Source organism: Lycium barbarum, chromosome 2 (assembly GCF_019175385.1).
Source record: "Lycium barbarum isolate Lr01 chromosome 2, ASM1917538v2, whole genome shotgun sequence".
In the NCBI taxonomy this organism is placed as follows: Eukaryota; Viridiplantae; Streptophyta; class Magnoliopsida; order Solanales; family Solanaceae; genus Lycium; species Lycium barbarum.
In genome coordinates this window covers 142,472,327-142,499,390 of record NC_083338.1, presented here as the reverse complement: position 1 = coordinate 142,499,390, position 27,064 = coordinate 142,472,327, and the positions used below count along the sequence as shown (strand labels likewise).

General features: G+C 39.1%; 1 pseudogene; it reads right to left on the bottom strand.

Annotated features, from left to right (window-relative positions):
- Positions 1-6,498: 6,498 nt before the first annotated feature.
- On the bottom strand, positions 6,499-25,585 carry LOC132629054 (endo-1,4-beta-xylanase 1-like; annotated as a pseudogene).
- Positions 25,586-27,064: the final 1,479 nt, after the last annotated feature.

Genomic DNA, 27,064 nt, shown 5'->3' with positions numbered 1-27,064 from the left:
TTACCCATAATTAATAGGTTTACGTTGACTCAATCATGTTAAAAGTTTCTTAATCTTTTAATTACCTTAAAAAAGATACATAATCTTCGCTTTTAGGCAACGTAGGCTGTCTAAACGAAATGTATCTGCAAGCGAATCGATGACAAAGGCATTCAACGAAGGACAAGGTGACCTTTTTCTCCTCGATTTGCAACCTGTATGGAATATTAAAATCCATTTACACTTTAATTAAGTAAATATTACGAAACCAATCATGATATCTAGCTACCACTTCTTTATTATTCTATTTTTTTATTGTATAACAGTCTGTCTAATCAATGTCATCTCCATACAAATTAAAATTAATATTTGGCTGACAAGAAGTACTTATTTTTTGAAATTAATAATAGAAACGCTTTCGCAGTGCAACACATAGGAATTGCTTTTTTATGATAAAGGAATAAGCAATACAATTAGTAAATTAAGGTTTATTTAATTCAATGAGTACAAAGGAAACCACCTGATGACTTTTCCCTTAATCCTCGTTGCCTTGTTTCCTTTATAAGAAGCTATCAAGAACTAAACCTGTTCTGCCAGCTCGATTATAGATTATAAATTGATATCTACTTTTAACTTGAGAGTCAGGTACTGATCAGCCACAAAGCCAAGGAAAAAAAAACATTTGATTAGATAAACGTTGACAATAATATAAGTTGTGGCCCAGCTATAATATTAAGTACGATTTCATATGAATTCAATAATTTTTATTTAGACATATATTTATATTCAGGAACTCGTTAAACTTCAAATCTTGTCTTCGCCTCTAAATATAAAAATACTACTTGCATCTTATGGTATATGGTATTAACATGTCATGCTGATATTCCTATAAGAAAAGTACCATTAGAGATCAAATGTAAAAGTTACAATTAAGCATTTACTCCACCTGCTTCAATTAATGTAACATATTTAAATTAGTATGGAATTTTATACAAAAAGAAGTGTGGAGTTTTATACAAAAATAAGTCGTTTCGAATAAATGATCTTAACTGAAAAGAAAGAAAAAAAAAAGAATAAATGATCTTAAAATGTTATAGTATTGGTGTGACAATCAGACTTTTAAAACTTATGACTTAAATATGCCATAAAATATGTGTAGTTATAAACATTTCTCATTAAGGATAAATGAAAAATGTAAAGTCACATGTTTTCAAATTTTAAAACATATTACTCCATTGGTCTTAATTTACGTGGCATTGTTTGACTTGTCACAAATTAAAGTTTAGGAGAGAACAGAAGACTTTTGAAATTTATGGTCTAAAATAAATCTTATACATTTATGTGGCTATAAATCATTTCATTAAGGTTAATAAGAAGTTTAAAGTTAAGTTATTCTAATCATAAAAAAGTTGACATTCTTTTCGGAATAAATTAAAGAAGGAATGGGTTCCACAAAATTAGGACAAAGGGAGTATTTCATAAATTTGAATCAAAGAAACTATACTACTCCTCCGTTCACTTTTACTTGTTTATTATCTAAAGATAAACTTTCACTTTTACTTGTATGCACCAATTAATATGAGCACTTATAATAAAGTATACAATCCATTTATTAATTCTTAAAGGACGTGCAAAATCAAAGTGAACAACTAAAGGTTGACGGAGAGAGTATTAGAGCCTGTTTGGCCTAACAGTTTTGAGGTCAAAAACGCTTTTTATTTTTTATTTTTAGAAAAAGCATTTTTTTTTTTTTTGGATATTTGAGGTGTTTGACCAATTAGTAAAATTGCTTTTAAGTAGAAGCAGAAGCAGAAGCAGTTTTTCTGCGGTTGGAGAGAAGCAGAAGCAAAAATTTATTTTTTTCAAGACAAAAATATCCCTACCATAAATACATATTTACCAAGTATATCCCTTATTAATCTATTAATTTCTACTTAATAATTCTTTGTGTTGAATTTTAATTTGTGAAATGATTTTGAATTTTGTTTTGGTTGTAGTTTTTTAGTATATTTAAATCATCGGGTTGATATTATATCGATATTTAATATTTATTTTTTATTTGTCTATATATTATATTAATTGAAAATTTTAATATGTACTGTTAAATTTTAATAAAATAAAAGTAAAAACTTAATTGAAGTCTTCTATCGTATAGTATTATTTAAAATAATTTCTTTCTGTAAAACAATCTTGATAATAAACGTTCATTTATATTTGTCATTTTTTATAATTTAACACTTAAAAATACTTTTTTAAGAAGATTAACTAAACACAATATACTTATTAAAAATAGTCAAAAGCATATTTATAAATAAATTAACCAAACACAAATTCTTTCTTATAAAAAATATTCTTTCGGAAAATACTTTAAAAGAACACTTTTCAAAATAAGTTGCCGTAGACCAAACAGGAGATTAATCTTAATCAAAGTGACTAAAACAAAAGACAGCAAAAATAAAGGAGACACGTCTTCTCAGATTCAGAGAAATGGGTCCTCATCTGGATGAGGGCGCGCGTAAACAGCGCGGGAGCTGTTTCCCCATGCCTGCCTCTGTACTTACCTGAATCCCTTCAGACATCATTAATTCCCCCACCCCCACCCCCACCCCCACCCCCAACCCCTCACCACCTACCCTTGCTACTTAAGTCAAAAAGATAAAACAAAAATGCTTTTGCTTCTTTGGGTCCCATAATAAGTATTATTTTAAGCAATCAAGATATAATTTGACTAATTTTCTCTAACTCTATTCTTATATAAAAATTGATACTTTAAAACAACATCTAATTAATGATTGTAAAAGTTTCATAATCTTGATATTGTTAGATTCCTAATGTCAAAAGGATTAATATTTGTGCACGCAAAAAATAATTTATTTTTATTATATAGAAGTAATTTAGTAAACTTCACATTACATTATTGATTTCTTAATATCCGTATTTTTGGTTACGATGAGACTTATTATGAAACGGAGGAAGTAATACACTCTTTTTCTTGAAAAAATAAAATATTTAGTTTAATCCTTTTGCTATTTTTCAAAATAATTATGTACTTAATTTGTACATTTGGCCTAGATCACAAATAATTTTATGGAAAGGAATTCCATCAACCACTTAGGGCGTGTTAATTCGGCATGTCTAATTTTTTTATATTAGGTTGGTTAAAATTTTTGAAAACATGTTTTCTAGAAAAATAAGTTTCTTAAAAATTAGGAACTTGTCTAAGATTATATACGAATTCTTTTATGATAATATTTTTTACTAACGTTCCAAACCCAAAAGATTAATAAGAAATCAATTTATTTTTCTGAAAAATATTTTTCATGAAAAACATTTACCGAACATACCCCTTAATCTCATTTTGAAGTTGTTTCTTTCTAAGCGAGAAAATTGGCATAAAAGTCATAACAGTGAGTTGTTCAAGTGAAGGTATTCACTACCTCCGACTTTAAGGCTTGAGTTTGAGTCACTAAAAAAGCAAAAAGGAGGTGTGAGTTTGAGTCACCGGGAAATACTTTGTGTCACACAATTTATAAGACTTAAGCTCACATCCAACGATTTAAATCACAATCGGGGAAACAAGAAAGAGGGGTTCACGAGATGACAGTGTTCCTTTTTCTTTAACTAATTCTTACCTCGTTTTGTCCACATTACACCCCATTTTATTCTAATTTCACTTCTTATTTGATCGACTTAAAATTTGAAAGCGACCGAGGACATAGATATACACTTCACCTGGATTTCTTCAAATCAATTAAGTGGTCCCAGGATAATTACTTCATTGATAAGTATTAAGTACTAATATCTCCCAGCTTTCCTAAAAAATCCTAGTTTTGCATTTGACAATATTAGCGTGTTTCTATTATTGAGTAATTAAGTACAAATCCGAGAATAATTGTCCCTACTTTTAGTTTACCACTTTCATAAAATTTCTTTAATAAAGTGGAAAAATACGCGGCATGGTAAATATTTAGATTGTTACTTACGAAACTTAGTTATAATTTTGAATATTACGAAACGTAGCTATCAACGCCGGTACAGTATCTGCTAATACATCTCTTTCTCGCGATTTCAGCTGATACAAATGAGTTGATACCCAAAAATTTTTCGCTGAAACAGATGATACCCGCATGATATTCTTTGGTCTGATACAACAATTATATCTACGTTTCTTTGTAGCTTTGTTTCGAAATCACGATCTAAATTATACTAGCTATTTATGATTTTTTTGTAAAAAGAAGACTTGAAATTTCACAAGGGAAAGATAGACTAACCCATGTGAAGTGGGGCCTGAGGAAGCAATTACATGAAACAGAGAAAGATACTGTTGTTTGGGTGTTGATGGACCAACAATAGTTTAATCATACATACCTCCTACTCCTAGTAAGGGGAAGCAGATGGTGGGAGTCTATCACTCAATGTGACTTGTGGGCCTAATGCTTACTTTTAGACTTGGGCCATGGGCCCCTTCTTGTAATATTAGGTTTATTTTAAGTCACAAATGATTGTTGGTCACTATATCATGTGCAAGGGAGGAGTTAGGAACATATTCATATAATTCTACGTTAAAATTCATTCTAAGTCAAAATGTATCACATGACATATGATGCAAGAAATATTTCATTGTTTCTATAATAATAGCTGTAAACTTCGTAGTCTTAAATGCTCCTGATATGAGAGTTTGAGGAAAAACTTCTTATTATGTAGTAGATTCAGACAAACGTAACGAGTTTGACAGTAAATAATATGTATAGCTCAGACGTAAATATGTAAAAGGAGTCACTCTCTTTGTGAATTTAAGTGTATTATTTTTCTTTTCAGTATATTTCAAAAGGAACATTTTTTTATTTCTTTCTATATTTGGTAACTCTAGATTTGATTGTGATATTCTACATAATTTGTTTAAGACGACAAGATTTAAAGGACATTATGATATGACACACATTTTTATCTTAAGACCATAACATTAGAAAATCTTTTATTATTTTAAACTCTATGCACGGTCAAATTGAATTGGAGTAGTAGTATATAGAGTACAAAGATCCAAATTCAATGGTTCAGATGGAACTGCCACTACTTATCACAAGTGTAAATATTTAAAGGAACAATGTGTCTACTTGTTATTGATGCAAATAACGAGTTGGATTTCAATTGATGTTGAAATCAGCTAAATGATTAATTCATTTTAGAATTCATTTTAGATCTTTGCAGTATCCTTAAGTATCCCTAATATTATATGGACTAGGGGATAAATAGGCAGTCTATATTGGGACTTACATGCACCATTCTTATTTAATCACAGTTACTCTAAATTGACTTTGATTAGATAGTGGTAGTACCCCCAACCCTACAACTCTACCCCCTATTCTGTACGATTTCCTTGGGTCATTTATTCTTTTACACAATCTTTTAACTGTTCACCTCCAAGTGTCTTGTCTTGTTTTCTACAGAACCTCATTTAAAAAATGTGTCAGGAGCACCCCTCAGCAAGGTCTTTTGAGTATTGGGCTATCCAAATATGGCAAAAGATCCCCAAAATATGACAAATAATCACTATTTGAAGTGCTAATTAAGTTTTAGCAAACGTTTTAAAACTATTCAAAGTTTACCTGCTTTGTAATGCAGAGGTAAAATTTGAGCAAAAATAGTCCAAACAGGAAAGAAACTAGAGAAGTATATAAAAGTTTCAAAACCTTTACATGTGAACGCCAACACAATAAGAAACCTGACTGAACATCAAAATCAACCAGAAAGTGATCAGGCTGTGTCATTTTTACTGAAACCTGTAAGTTTCATGCACCTTGGGCTAGCATGAAACAGTTTATTAAATTGGGCTCATCCAGCATACTTCTATATAGGGCCCAAATTTGCGATTACGTCCCAGGAACTTTAGGGTAATTTGCACGATTGTCCTTCAAAGTCACTAGTCTTTAATTTTTGTCCTTTAAATTTCTGGTCTTTAATTTTAGCCCTTCGCTTAAAAAGGTGACCGAAAATACCTCGAGGTTCTAGGTTCGAACTCCTGTTCAGTCAAAATAAATAAATTCGCCAGGCCTAAGTTCATATGAAACTATGCCTATTCTCTATGTAGTTACATAGAAACTATGCCGGACACGGCAAAGGTTTCTATGAAACTACATAGAACCTATGCCTATAAGCATAGTTACGAAATTAAGGCAAAACTTCATTTCCACGAACCTTTGCCAGATAAGGCATAGGTTCTATGTAACTTTGCCCGAATAGGCATAGGTTCACAGAAACCTATGCCTTGCGACATTATCACTATTTTTTACTCTGGGGATTGAACCCAGAATCTCCGGTGTGAAAAGGGTACTTTAGCCCATAAATTTTCATTAAAAGAGAAATAGGGCCAAAAATTAAAGACCAGCGACTTGAGGGGAAAAAATTAAAGATCAATCCGTATGAAGGGCAATCCATGCAATTTTTTGGAAACTTTAAGCACATACACCTCAATAGTTCACATTTTGACGCATTTCTTTGTAATGAACTCAAAACCCAATATAACTGTAATCAGATTCTCCACTGTATTAATAAGACTAATGAACAATTACAATTCCAGGAAGAAAATGCAACAACTTTAATGATCATCTGAGCAGGATCCATCACCAGGATATAGCTGTCACTTAAAGGCTCATGACCACCAAGAGAATCACTAGCCATTGGAGGCATTATCTGCGGTGAGCCTGTTTGAACACTCATTGTACAGCTTCCAAATGGGAACCAGCCATTTGTTCCATCATTCATACTAGCATTTGTGATAATATTAACGCCAAAACCAGCATCCTAAAAGAGATGAAAAATGAAATAGAAAGCATCAAATGCCATACCAAGAGTTAATGGTAAGAGAAAGAATGAAGGTATTTAATGTTTAAACAAATCATGCAGTTCAATTGCCAATTAGCTAAGTGGCATAACCTAACAATTCGAAATATTAAGCTTTAAGCTCAAAGTATATAATAATAATAATAATATATATATATATATATGTATTTTTTAAAAAAGCAGCGTCCACAAAACTGATTCAACTAGCCTCAGTTAGTAGGGGGGAAGGAGGGAGGAGCTTTAGATGCCTGCTTTATGACTAAACTAGGCCATCATCAAATTGAGGGTTTACTAATGATGTTATGATCATTGGTACAAACAGATAATGTGCTGGAACTCTATCAAAATAAGGAGAGAATCCTTTCAGTAATGGAACCAAGTTTGAATAAACTTGAGCAAACTATAGACAAAAGAGAAAAAGAAGGAAATATGGACAGAGCATTGGACTTACATCACAAGCAGAACTGCGACATGAAATCACTACAGACTTTATGAGCAGGTCCGTTCCAGCTGGAGGTCCCTCGAGATAAAATATAACTTGATCAGCATAGCTGACAGAGAAAACAAACCATCTAGTATCTCCCAACACTCCTTCGAAGCAGATTTTCTGGATGGAGTAAAACACTAACATGACTATTGCTTCTTAAACAATGAAAGGTAACAAAGACAAGCTAGATACATAGTCTTACTTTCCGATGAATAGAAAGCTTGTTTCTGAATTTTCACACAGTAGTTTTAATGTGGCGATGACTTCAACAGAACCCTGAAAAGTATCAGAGGCTCCAACACAAGCAGAAACTGTATAAGTGAAACCTGCTGATACTCTGCTTGTAATGTCTTGCTCCAAGCCATGCCAACATTCCTTACGATTTGTTACAATAGCAGCTGCTAATCCTTTATGGTATACAGAACCTGTTGGAACCACAAAAGCATCACAGCAATTTGGGTGCCACAAGTTCAGGCCATACGAAAAGTCATGGTTAAGGATGATGTTCCCAGCGTCTTCCCCATTTTCCTTTGAACTCTGGCAGGAAATATTACTTTAATGATTGATGAGCATGAACAAAAACTGACATCAGCAAACTCTAATTAAAATCAGGTATGATATAACAGTTTCAATTGTTTCAGAAGGTGCAGATTTGTTGCTCAAGAAAAACTTATGGCTGAGCCGTGGTAAAATATGTCAGCAGCAAGAAACAAAGTTGCTCCTATGTCATATCAAATTACATAAGACACCAAGTATGAAGGGTTTTTACTAAATGCTTGCCTATCTACTTTTGACGGCAAGTTTTAGCGCAACAGTAGAGTTGCTCTTATAATGACATATAGGACAGAGGTTTGAGGTGTGGAAACAGGTCTTTATTAAAAATGCTAGGGGAAACCTGTGTAGGGTATAACTCGGGTCTTTTCACCGTAGCAACCGGTGTAGGGAAATACATGTACATGGTCTTCAAAAACTTTTTAGGCATGATAAGACCAAATTAGGCGTCAGGTGAAACTGACTTCAACTGACACATGATGTGTAAAAAAAGCAACACAAAGAAGAAAGCAAACTACTCTTTACGTGAGGAGCAACATTTCCATATACCAGAAAGGAGCTGAGAAGTTCCCATTAATTCAATAGAGTTATATTGGAAAAAGCTGCAAAATCATACTATAAGGCGATAAATGGAGTTTAAAAGTCAAACTATATATCAACGGAGATCGCCATTACACCTTCACCCTTGTCAACTACAAATTTCTCGGTAATTTTTTTTGAAACAGTAATGACTTCCACATACGAGCCGTGGAATCCACTAAAGTTGAATTGCCCTTGTTCATCAATATGACCATGAGCATGGGATAACCACTCGTGCTTAAGAACAAGGTACCGTTTCCCAGCTTCATTGAGGTCACCTTCTGCATTAACTAAATGTGAATTTGGTCGACTCATGAACAGCTCCCAGAATCTCCACAACATTATACCTTCCACAGCAGGGTGGGCATAAGCTTCCCAAAGCATAACTTCTAGATCATCAGCTCTAATGTATACATTGTCTGAAGAAACATCAAGTTCGGTGAACCAGATAGGAAGTCCAAGAATACCAAGTTTGTCCAGAGCAGAACATACAATGGGTCCAACTGGACTGTCAATATGACCCTGAATACCTATTCCTCCAACAGGTGCACCGTGCTTTTGGAGATCAAGAATATGCTCAATGTACTTCTCAGGGGAAGATCGGGAGTCACTGCCATCCTTAACATGGTAATCATTTACAAATAGGATGGCGGAAGGGTCCAATTGATGTGTTGTTTTAAACATGTTTACCTTGATGTCTTTACCCAATCTATCCTGGCAGCAAGAACCTTGCATCATCTCATTATTCACATCATAATGCTTGAAACTTCCCTTGTACCGTGTCAGCAGCCCTGTTAGGCGGTTTTGAACAGCCGCCACCTAGTCAGTTTCGTTCATGGATTGCACTGATGCCTGAACAGTGGCCATCACCTCCCAAAAGATACAGTGCCCTCGAACTTGGATGTTGTTTTTTGTGCAAAAGTCCAGGAGCTCATCAACATCTTTGTAGTTGAAATCCCTTTGTTGTGCTTCAGTCCAGTACCATTTCAGCTCATTTCTGAACACAGCCCTATTAAAATTCTTGACAAACAAATCATTTAAGACTTCATTTTCCATGTTTGGTCTTCTTATGGCAGACCCAAAGGGGAAGCTGTTTTGCAGTTGTCTGATGCTTACAACTGTGCTAAGCAAACTGCCTGAATCTGATCCTGAGAACTTCAATGTGACGTCTCGCTTGCGTATCTGTGAAGAAAATAGGCAAAAAAGAGTTTTTATTATAAATGTTGAATAAACTGTGTTTAAGGTAACGGCATTCTCTGCTACTCAGAAGAAAAATATAGGATATTCATTTCTAATGGCAGCAAAGACAATTGTTTAAAAGAAAGATGTTTCCACAAGGAACCTCATTTTTTTTTTTTCCTTCCGTTTTCCTTCAATTCTATGAAGTTAAATCTTTTTCTCTTTTACAGATTTGAGATTTGCCAATAAGGAAATATTATGCCACTGGAAATGGAGAAGCCAATCCGGCATAATAATACTCAAAAGCAATGCTGCAACTGTAAAACATGCATGATTTTCACTGATGAAACACATCAAAACAACTGATGATCATTACTTAATAAACACAATAACTGAAAATACCATGAGCACAGAATCAAGTATTACCTTTGCAGTTTTGCCTCTTCAAGTGTCCAAACCGTGCACGTCTGTCAACTGGAAAAATTTGAAGCCTAGCAACCATTAGGTCTACGGCAGCAGCAGGACCCTGAATATAAACCATAACCTTAGTTGCTTGCTTCTCAATTCTAAAAGATCCCCCAATTTCATGCCATCTATCATCACTGCTCTCAATTTGGCCCCTGTTAAGCCATCTACTCCAAGGGAAACATTTACGTTCTGAGGTCCTGATGCTTGTCCAATTTTAACCCATCCAGATATTTGATATGTCAAATAGAGTTTTACTTTATCTGAAATAATCTGAGCAGGACCCATCCAGTTTTGTATACGATTGGTCACCAGAATATAACGGCCACTTAAAAGCTCATGAGAACCAAGGGAATCTCTAGCCATTGGAGGCATTATGTGTGGTGAGCCTGTTTGAACACTCATTGTACAGTTTCCAAGTGGGAACCATCCATTTGTGCCATAATTCAGACTAGTATTTGTGATTATATTAACACCAAAGTCAGCATCCTAAAAGAGATGAAAAATGAAATAGAACATCAAATGTTGTACCAAGAGGTAATGGCCAGAGAAGCATGAAGATATGTAATGCTTAAAACAGATCAAACAGTTCAATTGCAGTTAGCTCAAGTGGCATAACCTAACAAATCCTCAGAATGTTGAGCTTCAAGTTCCTTTACTAATGTCCTAGGACCAAGCTCAAAGTAAATTATATAAAAAAGAGGAAAACAAACAGCTTCCGGATCTAAACTGATTCAAGTAACCTCAATTACTAGTGGCAAAGGAGGAGGAGCCTTAGATACCTGCTTTATGACTAAACTATTAAGGAGGATATCAGTGCCTGGAGGTGGACCTTCTAGAAAGACAACAACTTGAGATGGGGAGTCATTTAGATGGAACTTCCCTCGCAACTTCACCCAGTCTTTGTCTGTGACTTGGACACTACACACCACCAGCTTTGTTAAAAACACTTGAGACTTAATTTTTATATACATGGTAAATAGAAATGGAAAGGAAAACACAGATAAAGAAGAAAGGGATCAATTTTGATATTCATCTAATTGTTTTCGAAAAAAAACTAAGAGGATAGCAAAATTCAATGTCAAAAGATATTATCTATCTGTTTTAATAGAAAAGTTACCAAAATCTAGAAATTAAAGTTACAACAATGCACTTCCTTGTGACTATTATACAGATGATTATCCACATAGATACGGAGCAGAAGAACCAAAATCTAGAAATTAAAGTTACAACAATGCACTTCCTTGTGACTATTATACAGATGATTATCCACATAGATACGGAGCAGAAGAACCAGTCAAAAATAGAAATTCCTTCAACAGAACCAGGTCAATTATGTTGACATAACCCTACAATGCATTAACTGTTATGGAAGTGCAAGAGAAATAATGGTAACATTTTTATGTGCAGGGTGAATTGTTTACAATAGTAGAAAAGAAGTTAGACGATAAAAAGATAGAAGATACTACAAGGATAGAAGAAAAAAATTGGCGATAAGAGTAGATGCTGAAATATTATTATATGCACATTATACAAGGGCGGGCATGGACTCACCTACCTGGCAATGCCAAAGTACTGTTCACGGTTATCAGCTGCTTTAACATATAATGTACAACGAAGATCTGCACTAGGGACATTGTTACCATAGATCCAGACAACAGCAGTTACCTCATAAGTAACTTTTCGGTTCACCCTGCCAGATACATCTTGCTGAATTCCTTTCCAGCTCTGTGTGCGTTCTGTTGCAGATGCAAAGGACTTTCCAGTCATTGGAGTGATCTTCCCATCTGCCATAGAGTCATGAAAAGCCACCTTGCAGCCTCTTCTAGACCAACTATTGCGGCCATCATCAAATTGAGGGTTTACTACAATGTTACCATCATCGGTACATACGGATGATGTGCAATAACTCTATCCAAAAAAGGAGAGAACCCTTTCAGTAATGGAACAGTGTCTGAATAAACTTGAGTAATCTCTAGACAAAAGAGAAAAAGAAGGAAATATGAACACAGCATTGGACTTACATCGCTAGTAGTAGAACTGGGATTGATTTGTGGGGTCCAGTCCCCTATTTTAACGAAGAAAGTTTTTTCTTCCTTTTGACAAAATATACAATTGGCAGCTATTGTTGAAATGAGAAAATCGGCTACTGAATGTGTTCATAGTGAACATCTTGACTTTCTACATTCAAGTGATGTCACTGATGACATCAATAGCTCCATTTCATCCCTATAAATAGGGAAGCTTTCTATCATTTGTTAGATCACCAAGATCATTTGCTATACACACCAAAATCTCAAACAATACATCTGAGTGAGAGCAAAGTGAGGTATTCCATAGACTGTAAGAAAATAGTCTGTGAAGAAAAATAGAGTGTGAGTGATATTGTAGTGAGGTGGGAAAATCAAAAGAGTGTTATTTCTTTTGAGGGTGTAGTGGTCTTAGGAGTATTTGTACTCGTTACTACACAGTGTAAAATTCCTTACTATAGTGATATCAGCTGCTCCTCTTGGCCGTGGTTTTTCCCTTATTCAGAAGGGTTTCCACGTAAAATCTTGGTGTCATTATTGCTGCATTTTATTCTTGCTGATTTAACCATAACTGAGTGTTCCGCGTTTATCACTAATACCGTGAATATTATTTTGCGGGTCTATTTTATTCCCAACACTGGGACAGATCACTACTGACTTTATGAGCAGGTCAGTTCCAACTGGAGGTCCTTCGAGATAAAAGATAACCTGATCCGGCATAGTTGACAGAGAACGAATCTTCTATTAGCTCCCAACACTCCTTCGAAGCAGATTTTCTATATGGAGTAAAACACTACCATGACTATTGCTTCTTAACAATGAAAGGTAACGAAGACAAACTAGATACAGAATGTTACGTTGCAATCCGTATAAAGCTTGGTTCTGAATTCTGATACTCTAGTTTTAATGTGGAGACTTCAATACAACCCTGAAAAGCACTAGACGCTCCAACACAAGTAGAAACTGCATAAGTGGAACCTGTTGACACTCTGCTTTATGTCTTGCTGTAATTCTTGCCACCATCCCTTACGATTTGTGACAACAGCATAACAACAGCCTTCCTCTGCTGTTAGTCCTTTATGGTATCCAGAACCTGCTGGAACAACAAAACCATCGCAACATCTGGGATGCCATAAGTGCAGCCCATCTGAGAATTCATGGTTAAATATTATGTTGGTAGCAGCATAGCTCCCAGTCTCTTTCCCATTTGAACTCTGCCAAGAATTAACTATGTATTGACTGATGGTCTTGCAGCAAAATTATCAGTAGCTACACTAATTAACCTCAGGTAAAATGTAATAGCCTCAATTGCTCCCAGGTCAAATCAAACTTCATAAGATAGTGAGTATGAGGATTTTACAAATTTTCTTCCACTACACTTTTGAGGGCGAGTCTTGGAACAACTTAGAGTTGCTTCTTTGATGAAAAGTAAGCGCCACGAGTTCAAGACGTGGATTTTACTAAATTGACTACTTTTACCCTCTAAGTTATAATGTATGTCCATAAATAGACATGTATGTGTCATATAATTAATTGTGTCTTAAACTTTTAAAACTACAAATAATTAGTAACAGCTATTTTTAGTTACCACAATAGATAATTTGAGACGGAGGAAATGCTAGATACAACAGAGTGATTTTCATTTTCTACAGGTTTGCAAACAAAAAGCAAAAAAAAAAAAAAAAAAAAAAAGGAAGAAGGAAATTATCATATTTTAATACATAGCTCATGAGTCATGACTAGTGCATAGAAGATTTCTTAAGCCCTTGAATTCAGCAAATTTTAAACATTCAAGAACTACTAACTAGGGAAACCAGCAAAAGAACCGCCAAGAACCCATATTTGGGAAACATGCAAACACCCATTCGCACCTGAGAATCAGAGTTATTGCTGGCAGTGATCATTGGTGCTTTGTCTATTGTCTGCTTTGATTCCTACATTCAAAATCACGTGATTAATCAAACAACTTATAAGGGAAACTCAAAAGGCCAAACTATCATTGCCCAGAAAAAAAATGTTACTACTTTTTTAGTCAAGAAAACAAGAAAGAGTATACCCAACACTGTAAAGACAGAGTACCTGGGACTAAGAATGTGATTGTTGTGAAGGAGTTTGAAGAGTCGTCGTGCAACGTTGCAATGAAGAGAGGCGCTGCATTATATAACAACTCGTGTCTTGTCTGTTGAGAAACTTTTGAGATTCAGGTATTGAGAAAAGAGCAGGACAGAACAAACCAATCATATTCTCTGGAATTCCATGAGTAAATAATCCTTGGAATTCCAAGATAGATAATTAAGCGTGTTAATTGTGTTCTTCTTTTCCCCATAAAGCACCAATAAAGGAAGAATGCTGCCATTGGTGAAAAAAAAAAAAAAAAGGAAGAATGCTGCCTGTAATAGAAGTAGTAATGAATGCAATTGGTCATGCTCAGGCCCCATAGAGGTAGAGCAATATATTCTGGCAAATAGACAAAATTGCCCCTAAAATTTAAATAATGGTACAGTTTTGCCCTCGATTAATAGATTTTCATGTTCGTGAAAAATGCCATCTTTTCCTCAGCACTAGCAGATTTTCAACTGTATATTGGCTTTGCTTGGACTTATAACAGCAACAACAAACCCAGTGTGGTCCCACAAGTGGGGATTTGTGGAGGCTAGAAACCTTGGGACATGTGATCAGCAAATATACAATCTTACCAATACTCAACTCTTCAAGTGTCTGTATACGGTAAAAATCGAATATATGCTAAACCGATAAGATCGGAGACCGAGGGAAGAAAGAAGCCAACACGAGCATGAAGACTTCCTTTCGGGACCGAAGGGGTGCTTGAACCGAAGAAAGCGAAGAACATTGTTTGGTCCGGTTTCTCCATAGCCGAGTGATCGTGGCCGTTGGTCCGGGTAATCCATTACATAATTGCCACGCGTCAAGACCATTCTGCCACATTGTATTGCCAATCGTACGGGTGTCAGACCGTACGACTAACCTTATCCTTTTAGGGTTTTTCTTTATTCAAAAGGGCTTTATGTTGTATGAGGCCCATGAGGCAAAAACTATAAATAGGGGCCATTACCCTACTTTTAGGGGTTGACTTCTTGAGTTCTAGAACATTTGTAATAGCAAAAAATATATAAATCTCTCCCTCTCAATATCTGATTTTGGTCTGGATTTATTGTGTTCTTTAGATTTGTTCAATCAAACGATATTTAATATATTGGCACATACGTTTAGTGTAAATCATCGATTACTATTTAGATTATTCATAGTTGATCCTACTCCATTTTCTCTCAATCAAAAATAGATTAAAGTTCAACCACATATCCTATACCTCACTCATAAATTTAATTGATTATCCAAATTTGGGGTAAACAGTTTGGCGCCCACCGTGGGGCTAGGATAATAGTGGTCTTTGATCTTAATTTCTCTCACCCGTCAGAATCGAAAAAATCTTTTGTTCGTCTCTGAAAAAACGGACCAAATGGTTAACAGTGGACAATCTGGTCACGTCAACAACAACGAGATTGTGGCCGAAAATGAAGACATCGGGCCACGAGGATTACCAGCAAATCCCGCTGACCCGAACCCCGTTAATTCGAGGGAGGGCCTCAACCGATAAAACACCGTGAATCAGGAGAATGCCGCCCAGCCAGCCACCGATCCTTTAAATACTCACAATTCAATTACTTTGTCCCGGACACAGGGCCGGAAAGAACCGGATACCCCGAATGATAATATTGACTTACGTTTAATTTTTGAAATGTTGCAGGAACAGAGAGCAGCGATTGCCGAACAAGGAATCGCAATAGCCCAGTTGCAAAACAGAAGAGATAAAATGACCCCGGAGAAGGCGAAGGGTGTTGCTGAACCCAGAAGGGATGAGGCACGGATGGTTGAGAGCAATGGGTCCGGAGCTGGTTCATCCACCGAGGTTCTGAGAATGCTCGAAATATTGGCGAAGCGGGTAGATTCGACCGAAAAGAGGGTGGAAACATGTGAGGACCCACAGTTGGGCGCTAACCATACTGTGCATGGACTACTGAGTAATTGTGGCAGTGAAATCACAGACAGTTCGCACACGCTGCAGCGCTTCGAACCCGTGACCTCAGGCCCTTTGTCCCCCTGATGGAGCGCCTCTTACCAATTGAGCTGCAGCTCAATTGGTGAGAGTCGTCTCTTTTGGGAGAACAAAAGGGGGAGGTCACAGGTTCGATACCAGCCGCTGCAGCGTATATCGAATTGTCTGTTGGCACCTGCCCATACAATACCTGAGTATGCATGTCATGTATGTATGTATGTACGCATGTTCATGGGGTCAGTATGGTTAGCGCCCAGCTGTACCCAGGGGTTCACAGTATGGTTAGCGCCCAGCTGTGGGTCCTCACAAAACATATAACTCTTGGGTGGATCAAATACCGGGGGCTCCGCCTATTCTAAAAGGACCGGATTCGAAGAGGTACATTCAGAGGCCTTTTCCTCCGAGTGCGGCTCCGAAATTGATCCCGAAGAGGTTCAAGATGCCGGATATCCAGAAATATGATGGCACAACGGACCCTCAGAAACATGTGACTTCATACACATGCGCTATAAAAGGCAATGATGTGGAAGAGGATGAAATTGAGTCCGTGTTGCTAAAAAAGTTCGGGGAAACTCTGTCAAAGGGAGCATTGACTTGGTACGACCATCTGCCGAGCATTCGATCACTTCTTTCGAAATGCTCGCCGATGCTTTCATAAAAGCTCACGCTGGTGCCAAAAAGGTGCAGGCCCGTAAGGCAGATATTTTCCGTATATCCCAAAGAGACGATGAGTTATTACGTGAATTTGTCACTCGATTCCAAAGGGAACGAATGGAGCTCCCTTCGGTTCCGGAGGAATGGGCTGCACAAGCTTTCACAAAGGGGCTCAATCTTCGGAGCTCGACGGCTTCGTTCAAATTAAAGGAAAACTTGCTGGAATACGAGGCTGTGACCTGGGCGGATGTCCATAACCGATATGAGTCAAAGATTCGAGTGGAGGATGACCAACTCGAGCTTCCCCTTGGGCCCGTGAATATGAACAAAAGTTTGGAAAGACCAAGGAAGAAATACGAACCAGAGGCCAGATCATCGAGGGAAAGGTATCAGCCATATTCTCATTCGGAAAAACCAAGCTTCAGGTCGGAAAAATCAAGGGTTGACCCGAGTCATTTCTCCGGTCGGGGTGATAAACGGGCCGAGCACCCGTCGAATAGTCGATGTCTCTCATTCAGGAGCGATGCCGGAAGCTTGTACAACAACAAAGACTTGCTGAGGATATCAGAGTACAACTTCAATGTCAACACTTCGGACCTCGTCTCGGCTGTTGGCCGTATAGCAGATGTAAGATGGCTGAGACCACTAAGGTCGGACCCGGGCCAATGAGACCCGAGCGTAATGTGTGAATATCATGGAACTCATGGACACAAAACTGAATATTGTCGCCAGCTAAGAGAGGAGGTGGCTCGGTTACTAAAGAACGGCCATCTCCGAGAATTGCTAAGTGAACGAGCCAAAAGTCACTACAGGGAAAGGGAGACTCATAAACGGGCAGAACCAGTGGTACCTCAGCATATAATCAACATGATAATCGGGGGTACCGATACCCCACGAGGGCCGGTGATGAAACGGACCAAGGTTTCTATTGTGCGTGAGAAGCGCAGCCGGGATTATTTACCCGAGGGTTCCATCTCTTTCAGCAACGAGGATGCAGAAAGCATCATCCAACCGCACAATGATGTATTGGTAATCTCTATACTTATTTTTAAAACTCAAATTAAACGTATTTTGATTGACCCAGGTAGCTCGGCCAACATCATCCAGTGGAGAGTGGTCGAACAGCTAAGGCTACTCGATCAGATCATGCCGGTAGCCTGGGTACTCAGCGGGTTCAACATGGCGAGCGAAACCACAAAGGGGGACATCTCATTGCCGATAAACATTAATGGCACTATCCAGCAAACGGTGTTCTACGTAATCGAAGGAGATATGAAGTATAATGCATTGTTGGGTAGACCTTGGATACATAGCATGAGGGTCATGCCGTCGACATTGCATCAGCTGCTGAAATTCCCGACCCCGGAGGGGATAAAAACCATCCGAGGTGAACAACCCGCTGCAAGGTAGATGTTCGCGGTCGAGGAAGCGACACCTTGTTATACCCCATTTTAAACGGAGTCAAAATGGTTTACAACATTCCGGTAATTCCGAGGTTAATTAAAGTTAGGGAGTCGCCACCTAATTATTTATGGTGAATTAGGGCACCTAAGATTAATTAAAGTAATTATCTAAAGTTAACTCCGTTTTAATGTCTACTAACTTAAGATTCTAGGTAAGGGTCCAATTAATTTTAAAGGGAAGGTATTAGGCATCCTTTAAAATCCATTAATAATGGTTAACCGACCGGATTTATGTTAATTATTGAAAAAAAATGGAAAGCTTGATATTAGACTACCTTGGCATTAAAGCTAAACTTATAACTAAGTACCGATTAATTTTAATTACTTAAATTTGTTAAGTGACCAAATAAGACAAGGAAGGCAATAGACAAATCAGCTTCATACTGTTATGTGAAAAGTAGCTTTTAAAAATAAATGCAACTATCCTCTTTTATGAAATATTGGGTCTTGTTTGGAAAGTAAGGATTTAAATGATAATAGGGAAAAAGATTCATCTACAACTGGAAATGGTCACTTAATGCCTTTATAGGGAATTAATCATAAAAACAAAGGCTTATAAAATGACGTTAGGACTCTAATTTGAGGTATGTGAATGGTTTTGAAATCAGACTTAATTCTTTAGCAAACTCGATTGGTTTAATTATACATTTAAAAGTTAGTCACATGCTAATCTTAAACCCATTATATCATGTACCAAGAATAGCAAACACGCACCAAAGAAGTCATTCAAAACACACATACAAACAAAATAATAAACAGAGTAAGGAGTTGAAAGTTAAAAAAAGAAAGGGAAATCGCCGTGGGCGAGCCTCAAGCGAATCTCATTATTCTCTTGCTATGGGACGAGATTAAGGAATAAGGAACGTGTCGACTCCATGCACGGGTAATGTATTAATGCCGAGTCCCAATTTGAAACTCCGTTTTGAGCGAGTCCCGAATTGGGACTCCATTTTCTCCGATGTGTACAAGCCTATATATACAGATCATGTTGTGGTGTCATATTCTAGATTGACTATCCCCAAGGAATTTCAGCCCTAAAACAGTCCTTAAAGTTCAAATTAAGTTTTTACAGTAGAATATATGAAACCAGAGTATATTAACAGCCAAACCAAACAACAATTTATATAAATCTCGGTCACCTATCAATCCCTAAACTAAACTTCCATTGATACCACCTTAAAGTTAAGCATAATGAGAAAACTGAAACCAGGATATACTAATCAATTGTGCAAACCATGAAGGTATCGATACATTAAGCCTCTATACTAAAACTGTAGCAGTATTAAACTCAATCCACGTAGCATAAATTTATTATAACTAAGCAGAACATACAGCAAGCCTCTATAATACTACCCGAAACTAGAAATATAAATTCATGAGATGAGATTAGCGAATTACTAACCTTTTTCGAGTGCAGTGAATAGGGTGCGGGAGTCTCGGATCTACGCTCGAACGCGAACGACGCTCGAATCTTTTCGAGTGCGAACCTCAACACACCCAAACGCACGAAACAAAAAGAGGTTTTTAAAAACAAGAGAAAATGAACTGGACTTGTTGGAAACTCTATTTAAAGCTAATTCATGGATTAAACAGGACTCGGTTTTGAGTGAAAGACTCAATTCGGAGTTTTTGGTATCCCAAACCCAGATAAAAAAAACCCTTTTTTTTTATCTGCTCGAAAAGCCCTCTTTCCTGAGATTTTTTAAGATGTATTTATAGGAGATGAATGCTAGGGTTAGGGTCCTAACGAGCGGGAGTTTGAAATCAAAGAATTCGAAATTAAGTAAAAACTCATGCTAAATCTGAACGTTAGGGCTTCTTCACGTGATTTTGACTCGAGTATTGCACCAAAATGGTTCGACCACTCTGGTCTTTGAGGATTACGTTGTGTCTCGAAGCAAGAATGGGAAAGCCTTTTCCTTTTCAACGACAGAACAACGCAGGTAAAGCAGACGAGTTTTTTGTGCGAACATGGGGTAGACACGACTGTTCGTGGTTAAAGTGAGATGTATTGTAACCTAAAATGGTGAAGGGAGAAAAAGTGAAGGGCAAAGGGGTGCGGCGTGAAGGAGAGCTGAATGTAACCCTAAGGGTTTCATTCTTTTTTTGTTGAATGAATCGGGTCGTAGGTGGGTAGTGGGCCGGGTACCGAATTTAAACAAGTGGGCTGGGTTGAGTTATTAAAGAACGTGGGTTGATCTCTTAAAAATATGGACTGGTCACAAATTGGGCTCGTAAGAATGGGCTTCAAATAGCTGAAATTGTTGGGTATTTTCTTCTTCTAATTAATTCCTTTTGGGCTTCTTAGTAGTTAACTTCTACGACTTCTAAGTGATTAACTTTTATATATATATTATGATGACAATTAGTAGAAAATAAGGATTTAATAAAATACTGACTTATAATTTATTTAACGAGTCCAAATCCAAAAATGAAATGATGACGAAACAACGTACTGCTAGTAGTAGTGAAAATGAAAGTAACAATATTAATAATAGTAGAAATAAAAAATAGTAGTGAAAATAAAGTATTTAGCTCGTTAATAAATTTAGAAGCCCAAGAAAATAAATTGAAATAAAGGAGGGATAAAATTGGGTTTTAACACACCTTAGCCCAAAAAATCGGATCAAAAGGAAGAAGATTCAACTAGGGGAAAGGACACCAAATAGCAACTAAAACACACGGGGTTGGATCCGGGGTATGAAGAGGATGATTTCGGTGTACCCAGATCATTCGTCATGCCGGATGACTCGGATGCAACTAAGTCAACAGTAGAGGAGTTGGAGCAGATCACCTTGTTCGAATATCTACCGGACAGAAAGGTATACCTGGGCACGGGGTTAACCTCGGAGCTCAGGAACAAGTTAATTGAATTTCTTCGAGCTAATGCCGATTGCTTCGCATGGTCCCATATAGATATGACAGGTGTGCCACCGGAAGTAACAACTCACAAGCTCAGCTTAGACGGGAGGTTTCCCCCGGTGAAGCAGAAGAGAAGGCCCATGGAAGAGGCAAAACAAGCCTTCGTGAAGGACGAGGTAACGAAGCTTTTAAAAATAGGCTCTATCCGGGAGGTAAAATACCCGGACTGGCTAGCTAACGTAGTAGTGGTTCCAAAAAAAGGTAATAAGTTTCGAATGTGCGTTGATTATAAGGATCTAAACAAAGCATGCCCGAAGGATTCATTTCCGTTGTCTCACATCGATAGAATGATCGATGCGACGGCCGGGCATGAGATGTTAAGTTTTCTCGATGCTTACTCCGAGTATAATTAAATCCGGATGCACCCGGAGGATCAAGAGATAACATCCTTTATTACCCGGTATGGAACTTACTATTACAATGTCATGCCTTTTGGATTAAAGAATACCGGTGCAACTTACCAACGCCTAGTTAATGGGATGTTCGAAGAACAAATAGGGAAAACAATAGAAATTTATATTGACGACATGGTGGTCAAGTCCCTGGAAACAGAGGACCATTTAAAGCATTTGCAGGAAACCTTCGATGTACTCCGCAAGTATAACATGAAGCACAACCCAGAAAAATGTGCCTTCGGTGTCCGGTCTGGTAAATTTTTGGGTTTCATGGTGTCAAACCGGGGGATTGAAATCAACCCGGACAAGATCAAAGCCATCGAGGATATTTAGGTGGTGAATAATGTCAAAGGAGTGTAGAGGCTCACCGGAAAGATAGCGGCACTGCGTCGTTTCATATCGAGGTCCTCGGATAAGTGTCACCGCTTATTTTCCTTACTGAGGAAGAAGAACGACTTCGTTTGGACACCGGAGTGTCAAAGAGCTTTATAAGAATTAAAAAGGTACTTTTCCAGCCCAACGCTATTGCACACACCAAAAGCGGACGAGCAGCTTTTTCTCTACCTTGCTGTCTCCGAGGTAGCGGTAAGTGGCGTTTTGGTCTGAGAAGAATCAGGTACGCAATTTCTTATATATTATGTAAGTAGAACTTTGGGGGATGCGAGACCCATTATCCCCACTTGGAAAAATTGGCATTGGTAAGTGCTTCTAGAAAGCTCAAGCCCTACTTTCAATGCCATCCGATATATGTAGTGACTACTTACCCCCTAAAAAACATCATGCACAAACCCGAATTATCGGGTAGACTAACTAAATGGGCCGTAGAAATTAGCGGATATGATATCGAATACAAGCCTCGGACGGCCATCAAGTCCCATATCTTGGCCGACTTTGTGGCGGACTTCACCCCGGCTATGGTCCCCGAGGTTGAGAAAGAGCTTCTGCTAACCTCGGGGAAAACTTTGGGTATTTGGTCGCTACACACGGACAGAGCCTTGAACCTCAAAGGTTCCGGACTAGGAATCGTCCTTAGAACCCCGGCGGGGGATGCCGTTCGACAATCCATTAGAACTGTTAAATTGACTAACAATGAAGCCGAGTATGAGGCTATAATTGCAGGTTTGGAATTAGCTCGGAGTGTGGGGCCAAAATAATCGAGGCAAAGTGCGATTCTCTTTTGGTCATTAACCAGGTTAATGGCGTCTTTGAGGTCAAGGACAAACGGATGCAAAGGTATCTGGAAAAACTTCAAGTGATACTACACCGGTTTAAAGAGTAGACCATGCAGCATGTACCGATGCATTGACCAATTTGGGATCTTCAGTCGAAGGGGAAGAGATCAACCCCGCGACTATGGTGCACTTGATGAATTCGGCGATAGAAAACGAACATGCTGAAATAAACACAATGGGTTTAACTTGGGATTGGCGTAACAAGTACATCGACTACTTGCGAGATGGAAAGCTCCCGAGTGACCCAAAAGAATCACGGTCGTTAAGGACAAAAGCTGCGCGTTTCTGCTTGGTAGACGGCCAACTGTATCGACGGTCTTTCTTCGGACCCCTGGCCAAGTGTTTGGGTCCCGGAGAAAAGGAGTATGTGATGAGAGAGGTGCACGAGGGGACTTGCGGCAACCACTCCGGTGTTGAAGCCCTGGTCCGAAAGATTATCAGAGCCGGTTATTACTGGAACCGGATGGAGGAAGATTCGAAGAATTTTGTCCGAAAATGTGACGGGTGCCAAAGACATGCCCCGATGATTCATCAGCCCGGGGAGTTACTGCAGTCGGTTGTGTCACCTTGACCTTTCATGAAGTGGGGAATGGACATCGTTGGTCCACTGCCATGGGCATCGGGTAAAGCCCGTTTTATTCTGTTTATGACTGACTATTTCTCCAAATGGGTTAAAGCGCAGGCCTTCGAAAAAATTAGAGAGAAGGAAGTCATTGACTTCATATGGGACCACATCATATGTCGTTTCGGCATCCCGGCCGAGATAACTTGTGATGATGGTCCTCAGTTCGTGGGTGACAAAGTCAATAATTTTCTCAAAGGGTTGAAGATCAAGAAAATCGTATCAAATCCATACCACCAGTGTGCGAACGGATAGACGGAATCCACGAATAAAACAATAATTCAAAATCTGAGGAAAAGACTTAAAGCGTCAAAGCATCACTGGAGGGAAATACTACCGGAGGTATTGTGGGGTTATAGAACCACATTGAAATCAAGTACGAGGGAAACACCTTTCTCGTTGGTCTACGGGACTGAAGCCCTCATTCCCGTAGAAGTTGGTGAACCGAGTCTCCGGTTCAGGTATACCACCGAGGAGTTAAATGAGGAGGCCATGGCTGTAAAACTTGATCTCACGGATGAACTTCACGAAAACGCGTTGGTCCGTATTGCAGCCCAGAAGCAGAGAATGGAGAGGTACTATAATCGGAGAGCCAATTTTCGGCATTTCCAAGTTGGGGACTTGGTGCTTCGGAAAGTTACCTTGAACACCAAGAATCCCAACGAAGGAAAATTGGGTCCGAACTAGGAAGGACCGTACAAGATAATCGAGGTAACGGGCAACGGTTGGGGGCTTAATAGCGCTTACCCGTTCTTGAAGCTCGGATAAGCGCTAGGGGACTATTATACCTCGGTTAGTTGAAAACGGAGGAGCTCAACAAATCAAAACCGGACCTTCTATATTAGGTTTCGATGTAAGGACCAAATGGTCAGAATGAATCGTGTCCACACAATATTTGCTACGACAAAACTAAGACCGGACCTTCTACATTAGGTTTCGATGTAAGGACCAAACGATCAGAATGAATCATGTCCATTTAGTATTTGCTACGGCAAAAGCAGAAGGAAACAAATTCTCATATCATGTATGTGCAAAATACTTGCAATACAAAATTTATCGAAAATTCGGATTACGATATTTCGGATATCTTTTTGGTAAAACACCCTACCCTAGTGATTATCGTTGTATTTCGGCATTGCTTCATTCATATACCCTATTCCGGGCACTACAGTCGAAATTCGACAAAGGCAACAAGGTCACAATGAACTGAGCCAAAATCTTTAAACTCCCTCGAGCGGGGACTGCTACATCAAATTTTGCTAAGGCTGTAAAAAATTTCAGCCCTAAAAAATAGACGAAAAATACTGGCCTTAAAAAATGCCTATCGTGATTCAGAGACGTCTGAATTCACAAAGCATTGGATAAGTCCCACGGGCAAAAAACTTCATCAAAATTCCCGGACAAAACGTACTGGATGAAGAGAAAAGCCGATATTTAGGCGTAGTCTGAAATAATGACTCCGAGTCTGCATGTCCTTAAAACGGACCGACAATTCGGGCAAAAGTCATAACAAACATCCAACAAAAGAATAAAGAAAAGAAAAATACATCTTCTATTTATACGAAGGTTTTTACACCGGGAACCCCTACAAAAGCAAAAAACAAAGGCTAAGTACAAGCCTAGGTCTATCCGGTATGGCTGGATCCGGAGTGTTCGGATACTATCCGCTCGGAGTCGTCGGAGTCAGCATCGAGGGCTCTTTTACCTTCTTCCTCGACCCTTTTAGCTTCGAGTATCAGGGCTGGAAGATCCGCAAAACCATGCTCGGCTTGCTCAAGGGTGATCCTCCGAGACTTCCACCATTCATACTCCACAGATATCGTAGTATGAGCCTCGGCGGCCTCCACGCTCCGAAGGGCTTCTACCAAATCGGCCTCAGCCTGGGATAATTTTGCCATCAGTTCATCCCGATCTTCTTCGAGGACCCTTTGGATTTGAGTGGCCGACTCGAGCTCAGCTTGGAGAAGGTCATTAGCTTCGGCCGTCCCTTTGAGTTCGGTTTTAAGCTCATCACATATCCGAGCTCGGTCCTCTGCCTTTCGCTCAAACACCCTCATTCGCTTTTTGTACTGGGCACTCTCAGATTCGAGCACCTGATGCCTTTCGGCCATGCTCGTGGCATCGTACTTGACCGAATCCAGCTCCCCCCGGAGTTGAGAGATGGTGGTTTCGAGCTCACCAAGCCTTGAAGAAAAATGAGTATTGTCCTGGCTAAGGCCGACTTTGTCCGCTTCTAGAAGCCGGTTCTTTTCGACCATCTCGGCCAGCTTATCCTTTAATCGAAGGTTTTTGGCCTTCGTCGCATCGAGCTGGGGTTGGAGGTTGGAAAGAGTAACTGCTCGGTTCAGCTCATCCTCTTTCACCCGTAAAAGGTGCTGAAACTTCTCCGTTTCTCGACCTTGGGCATCCAATTGGCCCTTGAGATCGTCAACCTCTTGCTAGGCACGGACGAAGGCTTCGTTAACAAGCACCACACTCTGTAAAAGAAGCAAGTTAAAACTCGGATAAACGAGAAACTAGAATTCTCAATGAATTATGCAAAGGATGGCTGATAAACTTACTCGATTGCCCGCGTGCATGCCCTCATTAATGAGACACTGCCAGGGGACTCCATTCATCTTCCATTTGTTCGAGTCTGAGACGAGCGGCCTCAGGTAGCTTGCTACCCCCACCGGGGGAGACAAAAAGTTACAATCCTCAGGAACGGTGATTACAGTCGATCTGGTCCTCCTGGGTTCCACGCTTGGGGCCGGGAAGACACGCACCAGGCTATCCCTAGCTCCAGTCTCGGTGGTCCGACTAGCCTCCCTCGTGGCTCGAGGGATCGGGAGATGTCCGAAGCCAGTAACTTCGCCGGTAGCAGGAGGAGTGCCCGAGAACATGTCATCAAACTCATCCGACCTTGAAGCCAGATTTAGAGAACTCGGAGCGGCCTCAGCAGCTTCGGCAAAGGTAGGAATCTCCGAAGTTGCAGCAGTCTCATAGTCGGGGCCAAGAGCCGTTGGAACTTCGGTCTCGGGGACCAGCTCAGTTCTTTGACCGGCTTCGGCGGCAAGTGCCTTCCCGGATCTTCTTGTCCTTTGCAGGGGGGTTTCACCGATCCTCCGAACGAGGAGCTCGGGCTCTGTTTCATCCCTTAAAGTCCTAACGATGCTCCTCGCCCTCTTCTTCGATTTCTGCCCTTTGTCCGAGGGCTTTTTTCTCTTGTTGGCGGCAACAAAGATACGGGATGTACCCATTGAGTCGAACTCGGGTGCCAACGTAGCGGGTTCAGCTACTGATTCCGATCTCGGGTCCACCGAGCCTTTGGGCAAAACTGAAAGCCGAAGATGTTACACAAAGGAGAGGTAGAAAAATGTCATGAATACCAATAGAAGCACAGTATTACCGTGGTTTTGAGCGACCCATCGGCCACGAGAAAGGAGTCCCCATGTCCGAGCTTCGTGGGTATGTTGGATGAGGAGAGCAGTAACCCATTCATTGAGGTTCAGGACAGCCGGAGGTATCCAACCCACGACTAGTATAAATAAGAGGACAAGTAGTGAGAATGTGGAAGAACTGGAGTTTGACAAAGCATTCAAAAGCAATTA